Raw genomic sequence first — 16499 nt, 5'->3', positions numbered from 1 at the left:
GTTCTTTCGAGAGTATTTATTTTTTATTTTTATTTTCCGTAATTTGAAAATAATATTTTAAGTGTATTTTTTTGTTGTTGTTGCATTTATCCCGCTTGTTTTTTCTCATAGTTTTCTGGATCTGTGGTTTGGTGTCTGACATTAATTTGGAAAAATTCTCAGTAAGTGTTGTTTCAAATATTTCTTCTGTATTTTAGTCTCTTTCTTCTCTTTCTTGTATTTTCAATGTTCCTGTTACACCTATAGTAGTTCTGGCAGTCTTTGGATATTCTGTTAGTTATTTTTTTCTAGTTTTTTTTTTTTTTTGTCTTTTCTTTCCAGTTTCTGAAATTTCTGTTGATATATCCTCAAGCTCAAATATACTTTCTTCAGTTGTGTCCAGTCTACTAAGAAGTTTATCAAAGGAATTCTTCATTTTCATTTCAATGTTTTTGATCTCCCTCATTTCATTTTGTTTTTTCTTAGGATTTCCATCTCTGTTTACATTGCCCATCTTCTGTTTATATCTTTCTGTTTATATTGCCCAATGATCTTTCATGCTGCCTACTTCACTCATTAGAGCCTTTAAAACATTAGTTTCAATTGTCTTAAATTTTGGAGCTGATAGTTTCAAGCTCCCTGACATGTCTACTTTGATGCTTGCTCTATTTCTTCAAGTTGTAGGGGCTTTTGTTTTTATTTTTATTTCACTTTTTGGTATGTGTTATATTCTTTCTTGATAGCTGGATGTAATGCATGTGGTAAAAATAACTGTTGTAAGTAGGCTTTCATTAATATAGTGGTAAGGTTAGAGGAAGGAAAAGCTTTCTATAGTTCTATTATTAGATTTCACTCTTTTAGCAAGTCTCTGTCTCTGGACTGTGTACTTCACAAGTGTTTCTTAATAAGACATCCTTACAGACATTTGTGAAAGATAATGATACAGTTTAGGATGATTGAAGATATAATCAGAATTATAAGGAAAAATTTTTGTGACATAATTTAAGGCATTTAATAGAACTCTATTTGATGTCATAAGTGTTTTAATAGTAAATTTTGTTTCTTCTTTGAGAAATACATACCATAGACTAATCTAGATAAATAAATCACCGCATTTCACTTTCTTGCTCTCCTGACTCTTATTGAATGTACCTAATTCTTTTCAAGCATTGAATTGCCTTGCAATAACAGAGAAAAAAAATATTCATTATGAAATATTCATGCATTTATATAAAACAGTGTTCTCTTTTTCAGAATTTCCTGTATGTTGCTCTTTTACTAACACTTTGTGACAGGTTTCTATCTGCTAAGTCAACTCCCAGATGGGCAGAGAAAACATAAGGAATTTGTTGAGAGACACCTCATCTCAATGTCAGTGTAACACACACATCATTAATTAGATAGGGAAGGTGTCTTGCCCTTTTCTATTCTGATAAATTTCAGAGTGTCAGTGACATAATTCATACTTTTCTACTGGAGAGGCCAAAAGAATGAAAGGCTACAGATTAGAAATGCAAATTTTATACCATTGATTGTTAAATGTGCTTGAATATTTTCATAAAGGCATAAATTGTTTGTCTTGCCTTTAATCCTAGGAAATATTTAATATTTCATTAATAAAATCAATGACCAGAGAATTAAATTTAGAAAAATAGAAATTTTACTTAAATAGGCTCATAGATTTCTCAATTAATTTTTTTTTTCACCAAATGTCTTCAGTTTGAATTCCTTCTGAATAAGTACTGAACAACTCTCCAACAAGAAGGTCTACCATAAATGATTTAATTTTGGAAAAACTGAAGTAAAATTAACAAAGAGATCTATAAACTTAATTGTGTAACCTGAGATATTAGGAGTGGGATCAACAATAATAACAATAAGAATTTAGAACTACCTTTATATAATTAAACACTTCACAATGACTAACTGTTCACAAAAAGGTAGGTCTATTAAATTATTTTTTTCATTTATTTTGAGACAGGGTCTTGCTGTGTCACCCAGACCAGAGTGCAGTGGTGCAATCACAGACCATAGCAACTTTTATCTCCTGGATTCAAGCCGGTGCACACCACACCTGATATTTATTTATTTATTTATTTATTTATTTTTAGTAGAGACCAGTTCTCTCTATGTTGCCCAGTTCTCACTATAACTCAAACCTCTGGTTTTAAGTGATCCTCCTACTTCATACTCCCAAAGTGCTAGGATTACAGGCATGATGCCTGTTATAGCTTTTATTAAGAGAATTAGATGCTTCGAGAGTTCATTGTAATAAAAAATAATTGCATACACATTTAATTTATTTATATCCTCCTCTAGCTACTGACTTATTTTACCTACTTTCAAATTATTTTAATTATCAGCAAACTAGGTAATCTACAAGTACTGCAACTCTTTATCATTTTCAGTTTAATCGTCAACATCCTATTATTAGGCTAAATTGCACTACAGTGAAGTTCTTTCGAAAACTGATTAGTAACAATCTAAGGTTGATCACTTCTGCAGATTCCACCCTCTTTATCTCTTTTGCCTTATCTAAATCCTGGAATTTCCTAGGGTCCTTACTGCAGGTTTCTTAATGTCTTATTTTGTGACCCATATTTAATAAATCTCTTTACTGTGAATCCCTATTCCATAAAAAAAGGAAATTAAGAACAGCAATAGCAAAAAAAGCAACTCCCAAAGTATTCAACAAACAAGCAAATAACTCAGTGATAACTTTATTATATGGCTTTATTTTGTTGCAAATTTTACAATTGTTAATTTAAAATACACACTAAATAAAGTAAAACCAATGTAGAATGAGCCCCAATGTTAATATTTATCTGGTGCATAATCTACCTATGTAAATGCAATAATAATGGTTTTCTATTTAGTATGTATTAGACTGTATTTTTATTTTTACATTATTTTAATTTTAGCTGTAGAGATGAGATCCTCTATGTTGGGGGTCCCTTTTTTTTTATTTGAATCTCTAATATCTATTACCATACTTGGAATACAGTGCTATGTACATATTTGATGAATATATATATATTATATATATAATATATATAAAGTGTATTGTGTCATTTATAACACTATAGCTAATATTTATATGTATGTAAATGATTTTAGCTTCTTTTGTGTCCATAATTTCAAAATTATATTCCCACTGCCAGTTTGTTATGAAGACAGTTTATAGGCAATTCAAATTCAACAGGTGAAATCTAAAGTTTATCCATTTAAAGATAGGATATATCTTATATATTGTCCAGGAAAGCTATTTACCTTGTCTTCCAGGTGAGAAAATTGAAAATAGATCTGTGATTCCTTTATATAAATTTTAATTCAGTCTTCTAATGCAATAATTATTCCTTGATGATATAACTTCTATGTGGGATTTACCCTCCATTATCTCCATTCTTCATTAGTTTCAATCGTATTTCACTTTTGTCTAGATACAGATAATGACACAAATGTCCTCATTGTTCTTCTCTCCTATCTTAAGTCCCTCCTCTATAAGCACCAATTACTGCTTGTATACCACATGCAGTTAAATAATGTTTTTCCTTATCTCAAGTTTCAGAGAAGTGATCTCAGGTCACCAAATAGTTTTTCATTTTCTCTTAAGAATAACAGGACACTTTTTTCCCTATTTGCAGTATAAATATTTCTGTGAGTATTGCTGCTCCATGGTATGTGAAAAGAAATGGTGTATACCAATCCTTGAGCTAGATTCTAAAACGTCTTATGTGATCTTCCGCCACTTCTTTCTTTGTCCTATCTGCAATACTTAAAGGGAAGAAATGTTACATCTTAGAGAGAAAATATTGAGGTATCCAGATCCCTGTGAAACATATGTGAAACTATTAGAAACATAGTTTAGACTATCTTGACTGGTGAAGAAACTGATATAAAATAAGGTACTATTTTGACTAAAAACTAAAATATTTAACAATGACTTAGCATTTAGGCATCATGTACCTAGGAAACTAATAACACAGGCTAGAAACTTGGAGATCCATGCTACACAGTGATATAACATTTATTAAACCTATCATCTGCAATAATTTTAGAGGTAGAAAAATGTTTTTGCTTGCCTGACAGCTCTAAGAGAATAGTTAGAAAACATAACATTTGGTAGTGTGTGCTGGCTATTAATGACTGTTTTGGCAAGGTGTTGTAAAAGATGAATAGGTTCACGAATAAACTGACTGGTTAAAACAATTTTACAGGACTCAAAATGTTTCCAATTCTTACAATGGGAAATACAATTAACGAAAATTTTTAGAATCAAAGACCCAGTAAAAGTTATCAGTTGAATAAATGACAGGGTAAAATTCAAATCAATCCAGCTTTCCAGTGTATCCTAGCACCCAAAACTACAAACACGCAGATACGTTTTGTCTATGTGTCCCCACCCAAATCTTATCGTGAATTATAATCTGCAGGTATTGAGGAAGAAACCTGGTGGGAGGTGATTGCATCATGGAGACAGTTTCTCCTATGCTCTTCTTGGGATAGTGAGTTTTTGTGAGATCTGATGGCTTCACAAGTGTTTGGTAGCTCCTTCTCTTGTCTCTTTCGTGCTGCCTTGTGAAGATGCCTGCTTCCCATGCCATCATGAATGTAAGTTTCCTGAAGCCTCCCCAACCATGTGGAACTGTGAGTCAATAAAACCTCCTTTGTTTATAAATTAGCCAGTCTCTGGTAGCTTCTTTATAGCAGTGTAAGAACATACTAATCCACACACACTGAAATATTTGCTCTTCTGAAATCTATCTTATGATTTAATGCTTTATGCATTCTTGTTGTAAAACCTCTTTAATCTATGCTGACTTCCTCCTGTTTTCTAATCAGATAAAATGTTAATCCTTCATCACAAACAAATGTATATGTCAACACAAATATAATACTTTTTCTTTTCTTATTTGATTTTCAAGTACTTGATTTTGAGGCCATATATTTCGCATTATCCATCATGACCAACTTTTTCTCCTTACCAAGAATTGTGTTATATTCTTCCTATTTCTTAGAGTAATTTCCTTTTTGAAAACAAAATATCAGATTAGTCTTTGAGACTAAGCATCTACTTCAAATTTGACTTGTCATAGTACTTCCTCAGCAAAGGTGAAAATCTTGCTGAGAAGTGGCTAAATTTTCTTCCTCTATTTTTTTAAAATATTTTTTATCTACCCTTTTTACCTTTATAACGTGAGTTCTTTGTTTATTCATTAAGTGTGGATTAATGCATACTTAGCATATTTCAAGTACTGAGGTAAGTAGTATAGACTTGAGTTTGACTATAATATGACATACCTAGATAAGATGAGGTTGTGAACTGCCAAGTCTCAAGTTTCTTGGATTCCCTTGGTGGGATATACATAGTTCTATTTAAATAATATTTGTATTGTTGTTCTTAACCCTAAATATTTACTTTTCCAAATTTACCTGGAAAATTATAAGTCACCTTTCACTATGGTATTACTAGTCAGTACATTTGAGAAAACATTATTATTTTTAATAGTATATTATATATAGTTTTCTAAATTGCATTGTGTTAAAAAATCTTGCTTTATAATAAAATATTGTATACTTTATATTTCCCAAGGTTAAATTATATTTTTGTGTTGCAAACATAGGTAATATTATGTCCCTCAAATTTTCTAAAGTATATAAATTTGAATTTTTAAAAACATTTTAAAAATTACACTACTTGAACAAACCATTTTCTGAATATTTTGGTATATAGAATCATTGCTTCTTAGAGAAATGGATGATTGCAGGACTGGGGAAGAAAACAAGTGCTTTATATAAGATTGAAATATCTTTCTGTGACAGAAGAATAAAGTATACAAAAACTGATAAACGTGTGTCGAAAATTTAAAGTTGTATGGGTTCACATTGATTAAACTGGAATAATTTGGGAATAAACATAAATAATAACAGTAATAGATTTTAATTAACCAAATTAAGTAAAATGCATTGGGCAAGATGTAAAAAATAAATAGAAAAGAAGGATAATATATTTTTACAACAGACTAACAATTAATAAATATGGAAGAAATAATTGCCATTATGCAAAAATCATAGCAACAGCAGACTTTGGCAAAAATAGATGTTAAAACTAATGAATAAAATTTTGATAATGGGCAGGTTATTTACATTATCAACAAATATCTCCCCCTCAAATTACTTAGTTATTATACAAGTAATAATAGTTACTTTACAGAGGGAAATTTGGAGATTACCATTTAAACAAGTGTTCAAAGTTTACATTGCTAATAGGAGACAAATGGTTATCATATGCCTCCTGATATATTGCACTGAAGATGAATACTTATATAATATTACTGTCTAAAATGCATATGCTAAGCCAAAAACTAATGAACCATCAGACAAACACAAACTGAGAGGCATTTTCCAAAAAACAGGCATATGGTCTTAAAAGTTTTGAAATTTTGAAAGACAAAGAATGACTGATAAATCAGCTCAGACTAATAGAGGACTAAAAAGACATAAAAAGTAAATGCAATGTGTATCCTTGAGTTGATCTTGGATCAGAAAGTTCTAGGAGAAAAATGTGGGGGCAAAATTGGCAAAATTTGAGTAAAGTTTTATGTTGGATCATAGTAATACATCAGTGTCAAATTTCCTGACTTTGATAGTTTTATTACAATTATATAAACAATGTTTCTGTCTTAAGAAATATACATGGATGTTTTTAAAAGGAAAGTTTCATGATGTTTCCAAGTTATTCTCAAATGGTTCTTAATAATATATATGTGTGAGACTGTGTGTGTATTTACATATAAACACAAATGTGAGGATGAGAGAGAAAGCAGGAGAAAATAATAATTCAAATGTGACAATACATTTACAATAGGAAAACCTTAATGAATGAAGTGTATTTGGGAGTTTTTGATACTATTCTTAGAAATTTTCTGTAGTTAAATCTTCTTTATTGTTTTAACTTGAATTTTTAATTTTTTTAAGTTAAAAATTTGCATTACTATTTGCCTCTGCAAATCTGAATATGACAGTGCAGCAGGGAATATATAAATTCTGTAATAATAACAAAAACACTAGCTTTAAAAGAGAAAAACACTTTAAGTAAATAGTTGCTAGTATTTTTAAAATATACTATTTATTGTCTACTCACATTATCACTAAATGTTTTCCTCATTTTGGGTGAGTATCAAAGTTAGTAAGGAGGTTTAAAAACAGTATGGTTTCTTAGAGTAATAGGAATGGAATTCAGTGACATAGATGAATGTCTCTGAGGACTTCTAAACCTCCTTTCCAATGTACAGCTTGCCCAGAAGAAATTTCATCACATTAAAGTTTTCCTGAAAGTCATTAATGAGGGCCATGCATATTTCAGCCCAAATTAACCTTGACATTTATTCTAAACACACAAAGAATTATTCTTGATGCTATCATCTGAAGGGAGTATTGTTTCGATGTGCATGAATGAGACAAGCTAATTTTAAATCTTGTGACTGTAAAAAAAAAAGTGTTACCACTAAATACAAATTTCTAACACCTTTTCAAAATATTCCAGATTTGTGGTGATAAAAAGATTTGATTAATTTCTCTAATAGACTCGCAAAGTAACTACATTATAAATCAAACATTACTGCTTATGGTTTTAGTGTGTACTAGTAATTGTTATGGATGGGAAATTAATGTTATCAACTTCTTACTAATTATAACATTCAGTTGTCTATCCCAGCTACATACATTTTTTAATTTATCATCTACTCAACATATTTAAGTGGATCCTTTCATTAGACATATAAAACAATAATATTTCATAATAAGTAAAATATATATGCACTGATGGCATGTATTTCTGTGTAATAAATAAAATATAGAATTAATGTCTGGTAGTTGCATTAAACATTAATTAAAATGTAAATAATGGTAAGTTAAAGAATCGTTCATTTTTTATTAAATGATTATAAAAAGATAAATATATATTCCTGTTTCCATATGCAATTTAAATTATATCTCCATGTCTGGCATAAAATAGGATTCTATTTATTCTAATTTTGACAAGGTATGACAATATATGACAGCCTATTTATATATTTATTTGAAATGTCAAGTTTCAAAAACATTCATTCTTTCTACCTTTGTTTGTGCTTGAAAACCTCATTCAGGATAACCTATAGAAGGAAATATTTTGCAATAAATCACTTTGTTTAAAATCTAGTTTATAAATAACATTTTTATCCTTTATAAACTATGGTTTTCTTCTACTCTATGTAAAATAATCAAACATCCCTTGCAACACTTTTCTCTAAAAGATCCTTTTCATTCTGTCCTATATTAGGGAAAATAGGTAAGAAAATAGTCAATACAGGTAATACACCAAAACTGTCAAGCAAGATGTAGAGGATAAAAATAATTATGCATTTTAGTAAAAAATAGTATTACATACCAATTCCTTCCTTCCTTCCTTCCTTCCTTCCTTCCTTCCTTCCTTCCTTCCTTCCTTCCTTCCTTCTTTCTTTCTCTTTCTTTTCTTTTTTTCTTTCTTGCTTTCTTGCTTTCTTGCTTTCTTGCTTTCTTTGCTTTCTTTGCTTTCTTTGCTTTCTTTCTTTCTTTCTTTCTTTCTTTCTTTCTTTCTTTCTTTCTTTCTTTCTTTCTTTCTGTTCTGTATATGTGTATTCATCATTAAGAAATCTTCATCATTAAGAAATTAGTGTTCACTGAGCTATAATTGCTCACATACAGTAATAAACTGAGGTGGAAAATTGACAATCATTATGGTAACTATATCAATTAAATTGGATACCTCAATATTCTCTCTTAATTCAAATTAAATGTATCTGAATTATTCGATTGATTGTTGGTATTAGTCAAAGTACTGGTTCTGGCAATATAACACAAAATATCCCATAGAATATGTGGACTTACTCAACTTTGCTTGATGAAAACACCCTATTCTATTTTCTGATATGACGTTAGATACAGACCATGATCAGCATGTGCTTGAACATTGCAAAGTCGAGCTCACAATATATTTTGGCATATGAGTGATGGGTAATGCCTAACACGAGCTGTCTTTTCAGCTGTGACCTGCCATCTAGCTTGTCAAATAGCTCAATCAAAAGATCAGTATGATGTGCTTTTCCTCTCACAGAGAAGAGAGAAACACCTCAAGTCACAGAGTTTTGTAATCCCCTTTGGTAATTCACATAAAATCTGTTTCATACTATGTTTTCTTCTCATAATCATCTAAGATAATGGCAGATTTAGATGAGGCTCATTTTTGATTGGCATAAAATTGTTTCACATTTTTTTGCTTATTAGCATAACTATTATATTATCTTACACATTTTGTTAAATCATCAAAGGACCTTATTTATTATTGAGCCTAATTGGTAGGTCTATTTAGTTTTAATATTCAGGTTTAAGAAATTATATATATACACACACACATACATATATGTGTTTGTGGTTGTACATGTGTGTGTGTATATATAGTTTCTTGTTCATTTTAGCTCCTGAGACAACTCTGTAAACATAAATGTAGAAGTCTCCAAATGGAGGGAATGAGATTTTCAACCGGCTGTGGCAGTTGAGATGACTATATCATCAAATACTGCAGTGTGCAAAAATAGCTTACTTTTTCAGAAACGTCACAAACAGGAATATATTTCCCCTGGCATTTACTTTTTTACTTCATCTTTTCAGACAGTCAATAAGCAGAATGAAATATTAATAAGTGCAATGCTTTGTTGATGTTATATGATAAATATTTTGAATTAGGAAAAGGGTATATATTAATTTTGGTTACATTCATAGAAACTTTAAAAGTTAGGAGAGTATTATATTTATGTAACAAACTGAATCAGAACCAAATATTTTCAATTACGTTACTAAATTAAATGAGTAAAGGAATTAAATACAATAGTTCAAATCAAAACCTCTCTAACATTTACAGAAGTTAAATCAGAGTAGTGGTTATAAATTTTGTCATACTTATTGAACTTGTTAAAAGCATTTAAAATAGATTTTTAGCCCCATTACTCAGAGATTTGAATTCTGTCGTTTTGTTGTTTTCTTTTATTCCAAGTGCCTGCATAAGTATACTCTTCTACCACCTTTAAGTTATGTGAGGCCATGGGACAGTTTCTAACCAACCAGATGTGAAAAACTATGATACTCTGGGATGCAACATTGATATGATATGGCTGTGTCCCTACCCAAATCTCATCTTGAATTGTAGCTCCCATAACTCCCACTTTTTGTGGGAAGGACTTGGTGGGAGATAATTGAATCATGTAGGGGTTTCCCCCATACTGCTCTCGTGATAGTGAATAAGTCTCATGAGATCTGATGGTTTTATAAGGAGAAACCCCTTTCACATCATTCTCATTCTCTCTCATCTGCCACCATGAAAGACATGACGCCTTCTGCATGAGTGTGAGGCCTCCTCAGCCGCGTGGAACTGTGAGTCCATTAAACCTCTTTTTCTTTATAAATTACCCAGTCTCTGATATGTCTTTATCAGCAGCATGAGAACATACTAATACAAGCATTTACTTAGAGTGCTCTGTTCTTCCCATACATTATGTTGAAACATTATGACCATGTCAAACCATATGATGAGTAAAAATCATTTTTCTTTTTTTCAAGCAACTCTGATATGGACATTGTGTGCCCAATCTGTCAAAACTCTTTGTCTTGATAGCATGCCAGCTGTGGGGTTGGACTAACTTCACCATTTTTAAAAGTCTCCACAGTTGTACATTATAGATGTGGCCAGTGAACAACATTTTATGAAACAATATTGGTTTAGATTACTCTTTAGTAACTTTAAAATTTTTCTACTATGACATATAATCATAGTGGGAAATTGATAACATGGAATTTGAAAATCACTTCACTTTTGATTTGTTGGTAGGTGCAGCAAACCACCATGGCACACATTTACCTATGTAACAAACGTGCACATTATGCACATGTACCCTGGAACTTAAAAATAAAAAAGCAATACAATAATTTTAAAAAGATTTGAAAAATGTAACTTTAAATATCATTTTAAACTTTTGTATTAATTTAATTCAAGAAAAGTAACCAAGATGTTTAGTCCTGTTTTAGTTTGTCACAAGGACATAATGGTCTCCCTACTTTTTAATGTTCTTATTAGTAAGTATAACAGAAGTTAAAATATGCTTTTTGCCCAGTGAGCACACTAATTCATGTATTAACTTATTCAATCAACACTTCAACATGTTTTTAAATCACCAAGTGTGAAACAAACTCTGATAAAATCTATGCAGAAATAATGAAAAACAGAGACATTCACATCAAAAGATTGATTTCAGGTTCAGATGTGGATTAAATCCCTTTTACATATTTGTTCTAAAACACTGTGCTCTTTAAGAAATAATGGCCTAGAACAACTAGATGCTTTTTCACTTTATTTAATAAATGGAACCAAAGATTTAGTGGCATGGCCTGGAACAAACTGTCTTCTCTCTTTTTAGTGGTTCTCATTTCCATTGTTATTGAATAAATGTTACAGACCTCAAAGAGAACATTGAATTCCCTCAGTGTCTTCTATATTTCTAGGAAAAGTTTATTCCTCTACAGTTAGAAAAATATTAAGACTAGATTTGTTCTTATTTTCCTTAAAAAATGCTTTTTGAGAGAGAAAGACTTGAAAAGTAGGAAATGTAGACAGGTAGTAAATATTTGGCTTTGTTTTACCCATGAAGTTTTTAAAACAGTTTGGAATGTGCCAGATATGATTCCTTATTAAATATAGGAAATTTGATATTCTCCAGCATTTTAAGCTTCTAATTATTTGCTCTGTAGCTCCTTAAAAAAGCTCATCAGTGAGGCAGAATACCTTTGATAAACTGTTGATCTACCTAGGGCCTCTGGTTCCCTTACTGCCTATCTTTCAGGCACATCAAATCATCATAAAGCCATGCACCAGAACCATATGATATAGTTTCCAACGTAGAGGATTTAACAAAATTCCTTTATAGTATATTGCCATCATTTTACTAAATAATAAGTCCCTGAAATTTCTCACTTTCTTTTCTCTGTATCTCACTCGCACAGAAATATAATTCTATGAGATGCTTTTCTGCTGTCTCAGAGTAACTGACTAGTTCAATAATTACCATGGAGGCATCTGTTACCTGTAACCCTGCTTTATCTTAGAGCTCTACCAAGTGTTTCATTTTATCCCATAAATGATGCCCAATTTCATAAGCCACAATGAAAGTTTATTTTATCTTAACGATTTTTGTAGGGATGTACTGAGATATATTTAATCATTCAGTATATATTTATTGAACCTTCCTTAATGACCATAGTAAAGTGACCATAGCTATGGAAAAAAATAAAAACAAGGTTAAACAGATCACAGTGGGTGGTGAAATTTGATACAGGGTTGTCAGGGAAGTTCCCCTTGATATTTCAGCAGAAAGCTGAAGGAAATAACAAGCAAGCTATGTGGATATCTGGAATGTAAGGTACAGCTTTTGCAACAGGCTTGAGTTTAGAGTATACCTGGAATATTCACAGAATTGTGATGATTCTGGTGTGGCTAGAGCAGAATGAGCCATTCTGAAGAATGATAGGAAATAAGATCAGAAAAGTAGTTAGGTGTGAAATCATTTAAGACCTTTAGAACATATTAAGCTTCTTAAACTTTAAGGAAAAAAGGAAAGCCATTTGATATTTTAGTTTGAGGAGGAAAGTGAGGATACAAAACACACTAAAAAAATTCCCTATGATAGCCCTGATCTTTTTATGAGACTTTGTGTTCATTTTTGTATTTATTTTTCATTTTTTTAAAATGTGCTCCATTTCTTCTCCAGATCTTATCCCACAGAGACTCTACAAATCCTTTTACTGTCCCGAGAATTTCCACACTGTTTTAGCCTCCTATCAACACAATAAAGGCCTAGAACCGTGACCATGCAATTATTTTGTTTTTAAAGGTTAACTTTTAATTGTTTCACTGAACCTCCCTTCTCCTTCCAAGCATTTCTATCACATTACTTACTTTATTTATTTGTTTATTTATTTATTAATTTGAGACAGAGTCTTGTTCTGTCACCAGGCTGAAGTGCAGTGGCGCGATCTGGGCTCACTGCAACCTCCGCCTCCCGGGTTCAAGAGATTCCCCTGCCTCAGCCTCTCGAGTAGCAGGGACTACAGGCATGTGCCACCACGCCTGGCTAATTTTTTGTATTTTAGTGGAGATGGAGTTTCACCATGTTGGCCAGGATGGTCTCAATCTCCTGATCTTGTGATCCTCTCACCTCAGTCTCCCAAAGTGCTATGATTACAGGCCTGAACCACCACGCCAGACCACATTATTTACTTTATAAAACAAAGCAAAACAAGACAAACTATTTAAAACTGGTGTCTTTCTGTAGGTGGAGGCGAGTATTTTGTGATTCAGAGAATAATATTCTTTCTATATTTTCATGCTTTTCCCTGCCCCATTTTCTAAAGAAACTTTTCTTAACTTTCTTGTAGCCTAATAGTTCTATAGAGCTTCTAACATCTTTTTTTTTCTTAATCATTTTATAACTTCCTGGAAGTAAATGAAATGATAATTGAACTACTAGCAGTACTTAGTCAATACTTTAGTTTTGGGACTGTCAAAAATATTAATGGTCAAAATTTAATTAAGTTTTATTGACTTGATCGATCTTAATCTATATCAGATAGAAAAGATTGACCCGTGAATATGTTCTACCACTTCTATGCCTTACTTTTTAGGTCTAAATTGCACAGTGGAAGTGATTGGATGTATATTTCTGTTTATCTTCCAAAATACCATCATCTGTCAGAATATTTGTTCTATAATAAAATGCTAGAATAACATTCCCTGAAATTTTGAGAGACAGAGTTTCATGAATAAATAGCAGCTAGTGTATTTACCTTGTCTGCAAGAGAAGTAACAGAAGCGCTTTGTGTCAATCAATATGAAAATGTAATTTAATCCAATGAGACAAAAATCAATTTTCCTTTTTTGAAGTCTCAAAGTAGTTAAATATCACCTGTTCTGCTTAATTAGTTTTTGATATTTGTACAAACTCACCTTTTAACTTCATAACAATACAGCCTTTTGTTTGAGCTTCAGATTTCCATTCTCTGTCCTAATTACATTCTGTTTTAGCTGGCTAGAGAAAAGTGCAAGCTTTTTCCAAAGAGAGACACCATGTTGTTTTAACAACGGTGCATGGGATTTTCAGGGTCCAATGATCATAACAGCCTTCTGCTTCATTTTCAGCTGCTGTAGCCAGTAAGTGAAGTTTTCTCTGAAATATCACAAATTTACCACAAACCCATCATGCATTTTGAAGAATGTTAAGAGTAAATTTGAAAGCTTTTTTTCCCCTTTGATTTTGGTGTTTATAAAGGCAGAAAGAAAAGAGGAGTTTTTGTAGTTGGCAACTGTATTTGAGTAAGAATTCAAAAACTGATTTGAAATTGCCTGAAAGAATGACATATGTATAATAAATTAGGTAAAGTTTAGAAAGGAGACAGGTTAAGTGGACACAAATAATGTGCAGACATATATGATCTGGTACTTCTAGAAAAACAAATCTACTCAAGTTCAGAAAGAATGAAAAATAAGGCTCATAATTACTGCCAAAGTTAGTTTGTATATCTCAGGAGAAAATGCATCTGTGATGAATGTGAAGAGGGACAATGGAGAGGCTCCTTCAAAGAAGAATATATTGTCCTAATTCACAGAATGCTGTCTGATGAGAGCCTTCAGACGTCAACACTTTCAGATGGCCTCTGTTGCTGAGAGAGACGTTGCTCAAAGCCATTTCCTTGTTAGGATGGCAAATAACTCATGATTAATTGAGGTTGGAGGAAGGGGAAAAGATAGAAAAATGGAATAAAAGAGGCATTTATAAGGGCTACTCATTCTTGCTCAGCCCAGGACAGGTTAGATGAGCCATTTCTACTCCAGAGCTTCTGAGAAGGGTTGGCTGAGGCAGTCGTGCCTGCCCTGTCTAGTTTTCTTTCCCTTTTTCCCACACGTGTTGATAGTCGGGTCTTAAACATCCTGACGCTAAACTATGACTCAGATTTGGCTTCCCTCAGAATATAGCCTAGACAGCACCCAAGGATAGCGCCATTGTCCAGGTGACAGAAAATCATTGGTTCTTGAAATCATATGTCCCTCTATAATAGAGTTTTCTTTTTGTATTGTCAATCAAATGTTTTATAGGCCACAGGTTATAGTAAAAAGAACTGATTATCATAGTTAGAGTCCATGAAGTTCTATTTAATAGCACACACTGTCATCTCTGAGACTGTATGTTTTTGTACTTTCAAATTAATAAAAACTATGTTAGAGAGCAGTAGTTAGGATTACAAAATTAATTAAAACTAGCTGGAGCCTCCTTAGGTAAACGGATACTTTAAGAGAGGAAACAAAGCACTATTGTTACACAAATGAGCTTTTGTGTAAATCTGGTGTTGTTCAGGAAACAGCTTTGTCTCTTGATGGTAATGGGCTCTTGCCCAAATTTGTTAACCTCCCCCAATATATTTCCTGATTAGCTGGTTTCCTGGAAGTTCAGGCAGTGGGAAGCACCTACAGATGATGGGATGCACAGAGAAGACAGAGGTGTTTTAAATTTGTTTAATTGTCCTTTTTCTTAATTTTTTAAAAAACATTTTTGCTCCTCTCAGCAGTATTAGCCTGTTGTGTCAGATGATTGTTTTGCATATCTCTAGCAGTGGCTGTGTCTTTCCTAGACTGCAGCCCCTACTCCACAGTCCTGGTTCTCAGTGAGCTTCAGTATTCCTTCCTTTCCTTTGTCCATTCAGCCCTCGGATAGTTTTGGCTTTCTGTTATTGCTAATTATTGATTACCTCACAATCCCTTGCTTGTTTCCGTAAGCCTGACTATCTCTGTGAAAGGGATCTCTTTGATGGAATACTTTCATTTGAATTCTCTGGGGTGAATCCAGTTTCTCTGGGGCCTCTTGTTTAGATATATGAATATTTGCTTGTTGACTTTTTAGGGTTATAGTATATGAACTTTCAGTAAAGTGATTAAATATTGTTTTTTCTTCCATTATTTGAGCCTAAAATTATGCTTATACATACTTGTCAATAAACAATTATGTATTAACACATGTACTTGCTCTCATTACATTTTATTATAATGTATTTTTTCATTAGAATAATATAGGAGATATAGGAGACATGTCATGGATATTCTAGCTCTTCACAACATATTTATGGCACTTGTTTCTCTCAAACTAATGCTTTTCTCTAAGAAAACTGACATTGAGATACCCTGAGCATCCATTAATGTATAAAACTGGAAGTAGAAACAACAGCAGACTATTTCTGATTGAAGGCTCCGTTAATAAAAATGTTCCAGCTTACTTATATACTGTGTGCCATTGTACCCTGTTGTTTCACATTTTAATTTTATGTTTTCTAAACTATATTTTGAGCTCCTTCAATAGGATTTTACACACATACACACATATAAACACACATATATAAAGAATATATAC

This window comes from Macaca thibetana, chromosome 5, assembly GCF_024542745.1.
Source record: "Macaca thibetana thibetana isolate TM-01 chromosome 5, ASM2454274v1, whole genome shotgun sequence".
Taxonomy (NCBI): Eukaryota; Metazoa; Chordata; class Mammalia; order Primates; family Cercopithecidae; genus Macaca; species Macaca thibetana.
Note: the sequence above shows the minus strand (reverse complement) of the source record.